This window comes from Cebus imitator, unplaced genomic scaffold, assembly GCF_001604975.1.
Source record: "Cebus imitator isolate Cc_AM_T3 unplaced genomic scaffold, Cebus_imitator-1.0 Scaffold16, whole genome shotgun sequence".
In the NCBI taxonomy this organism is placed as follows: domain Eukaryota; kingdom Metazoa; phylum Chordata; class Mammalia; order Primates; family Cebidae; genus Cebus; species Cebus imitator.
Genome location: NW_016107331.1, coordinates 1,221,202 through 1,224,745, shown reverse-complemented (window position 1 = coordinate 1,224,745; position 3,544 = coordinate 1,221,202). Strand labels below are relative to the sequence as shown.

Here is a 3,544-nt window from a genome sequence, read left to right as displayed (position 1 = left end):
AATTCTCCTGCCTCAGCCTCCTGAGTAGCTGGGATTACAGGCACGTGCCACCATGCCCAGCTGATTTTTTGTATTTTTAGTAGAGACGGGGTTTCACCATGTTGACCAGGATGGTCTCGATTTCTTGACCTCGTGATCCACCCGCCTCGGCCTCCCAAAGTGCTGGGATTACAGGCGTGAGCCACCGCGCCCGGCTTAAAAGCAAGTTTTTAACCAAGTATTAATACAAGTACTTTTTCTCAGAAACCTTGATAGTTAACCAGGGCTAAATAGCTGGCTTGCCCCAGGTTGCTTTCTCTGATAGGACCTGATGAATAATCCTATACAGAAATTGCCCAAGGTCAGCCAGACGCAAACAATGGAGATATGCCTCAAATTAATTCTCTGAAACACCTACCTTAAGGAAATCTATACCCACTGATACTGTATTTTGAAGGAGGCCTGCTGCATAGTAGAGTACATTAGCATCATCTGGGGAGCTTAAAATACTGGTGCCTGAATTCCTATCCCCTCTCGATCCTATAGAGTCCAATTTTGCTTTGGGGTATAGACCAGGCATCAGAATTTTTAAGTTTCTGTGATTATTCTAATGTGCAACAAAGGTTTAAGAATTATTGCAGTAGAGGTTCAATACATATTATTTAGTAAATAAATGAACTCTATACATACTCTTAGATTACGTTCAGAAACTAACTTAAACAGCTTAATATGAATCAATTTTGAAAGTATAAAGCATTTTGGTACTCTATGATCTGAGCTGCTCATGCTACACCAAAATGCTTAAACTTAAAGAAAAAAAATAGGGTCAAAGATGGAGAAAAGACTAAAAATGTTTTCAGATTAGGAAAACATACAGCAGCAGGTATTAAGTCTGAAAAGAACAGACCTAAGAACTTGAGAATGGCCTTCATGTATCTCAAGGGCAAAACTAGGGTCACAGATGACAGCCAAAGAAAGTTAGACGTTGGCATAATACAAGACTTTCCTAAAAGGTGGTGTTATCTGGGGATAAACTGAATTATCTTAAAATTGTGAATAACTGGTCACTATGGGAATTCAGACATTGCCTTTTTAACTGCTAGGCTAGGTTCCTGCAGAGAAAACCCCCAGGACAAGGTGCTATATTAAGCATGTATGTTCTTTTTTGGCCATCCAGTATCCCTTTGCTCTTTTCCTAGTATTTTTCTCTGAAGGCCCACTCTTCCCCCACTCACAAAGTTCTGATGGAGCTGACTTTCCATCTAGTTCTAGGGGAGGAATGTTGATCCACTCTCAACCAACTGGACCACTGTGGTCTCCCTACACAGTGCCTGGTTCAAGAATGGGCAAATGACCCAACTTGAGCCAATCAGAGCCAATTAGACTAAATTCTAGGGATTTTTCCTTAAGCTTTGAAAACGCGTTTACTAGATTTAAAGTTGGGGAAATGTTTAGACTTAAAAGGAGGAATTTTAAAAATAAATAAAGTGAAAATGCAATGCAGAAAATATGAACTTAGGAATAATGAAAAGAAAATAAGTTTCAAATAATCTTATTAATAGCCTTAGAGAGATTAAAGATATTACATCTATGAAACAAGAGGATGATACCATAGAAAAAAATTTAGATACCAAGAAAGAGTTGTTAGAAATTTAAAAATATGATGATGTTAGCAATAAAAAATTAGGAAGTTGAAAGATAAATTTGAGGAAATCTTACCAAAAGTAGAACAAAAAACAAAGAGATCAATAAAAGGAGAGAGATCATATCATATATACATATATAATACACATATGTGTATCTATATTATATTCACATATACGTATATTTATGATATAAATAAGTATATTGTTAATCTAGGAGGATTAACATGCTAAAAGTAGGAGGCCCAGAGAGAAAGAATAGAGAAAATGAAAGCAAATAAATTGTCAAACAAGTAACACAAGGAAAATGCCTAGAATTGAAAAACAGAATATTTACAGTATAAGGTTTTACCACTGAATGCACAGCAAAAATAAAAGGCACATTGTCATTGTCTGCGAAGATAAATTCTTATTATCATGGTACTTAGAAGAAAGTAAAAACCAAAATACAGAAGTAAAGAAGCGTCTGGCCCCAACTCCGAAATGCAGATACAATGTTCTGCCTTCCTAATACATATAACTTTTCAATAATTAGAAGTGAAAAATCCATAAAATACATTAAGAGAGCTTGATATTTTAAGGAATTTTCTAGTGGCTTCTTTCATAAATACGGCAACCAGAATCCCTGGTTTAAATGGGCCTAGAAGAGAAAGGGAATTGGGAAAACAGCCTCCCTTATACTTCTGCAGAGTGGATGGTGAAGTCCACCTGTCTGAGTTTATTTAGTGCTGCTATAACAGAGTACTTGAGACTATGTAATTTATAAGAAACAGAAATTTATTTCTCACAATTCTGGAGGCTGGAAAGTCCAAGACCAAGGGACTAGCGTTTGGTTTGGGGAGAGCCTTCCTGCTGTGTTCTTACATGGCAGAAGGCTGAAGGACAAGCTGCATGCTGTGTGAAGCCTCTTTTACGGGCTGCCATCTCCAGGAATTATCAACCAAAGTTTGATTGATAATTCCTGGAGATGGCAGCCTTAATCCCATTAATGAAGAAGGAGCCTACATGTCCTAATCATCTCTTAAAGGCGCTACCTCTTAATATTGACAACACTTGAGTTTTGAAGTGTTACATATTCAAACCATAGCACCAATTGGCTGGTATATAATCCTGTAATACTTCAGGGGACTAGATAATCTTTCAGGATGACTTCCTAAAGCTCCAAAATATCCTTGAAAGAGGACTGGATACAACATTTAACCAATGCTACAATGCATACCAAACATATCCATAAAATGGCCAACCATAACAATCACAAAGTTAAAATAAGTTTTGATAGTACGTTTCTATTTACTCAAAAATGTTCTTAATATTGCTATTTTAGTTTTGCAATTAAAAAATTAAATCCCAATAGCTTCCTGCTCTGCACCTTCTCAGTGGACTCCCAGGAATCCTTTCAACACTGCCAGGATGTCTCAGGCTGTTAGAGAAAGCTGCCAAGGATAGTAAGCACCTTAAGACCAAGCCAGCAGATGAAGAGATGATGTTCATTTACAGCTGCTACAAACAAGCAACTGTGCATGACTTAAATACAGAATGGCCCATGATGTTGGACCTCGAAGGCAAGGCAAAGCGGGATGCTGGAATGAGCTGAAAGGGACTGCCAAGGAAGATGCTGTGAAAGCTGATATCAACAAAGTAGAAGAGCTACATAAAAAAAAAAATACAGAATAAAAGAGACAGGATTTGGTTGCCAGCCATGCATTTAACCTAAACTGACACAATGCCTTGTTTTTTCTTATACCGTGGATGATGTGAAATAGTGAATGTAAACAGTTAACCCAGTTTATCAAGGCTGTTCATGATGCAGTTCTAACAGATTAGGGGCTGAAATGATTACTAATCTTCTCCAAATAGTTTTTATCTGAGATCAATTAAAAGTGTATTTGTTACTTTAAAACAAAAATTAAATTCCTTTATTT

The 3,544-nt window shown here is 37.0% G+C and overlaps 1 pseudogene; it reads left to right on the top strand.

The window, feature by feature from the left end:
• The first annotated feature begins 3,102 nt into the window (after nt 1–3,102).
• On the top strand, nt 3,103–3,296 carry LOC108288537 (annotated as a pseudogene).
• Nucleotides 3,297–3,544: the final 248 nt, after the last annotated feature.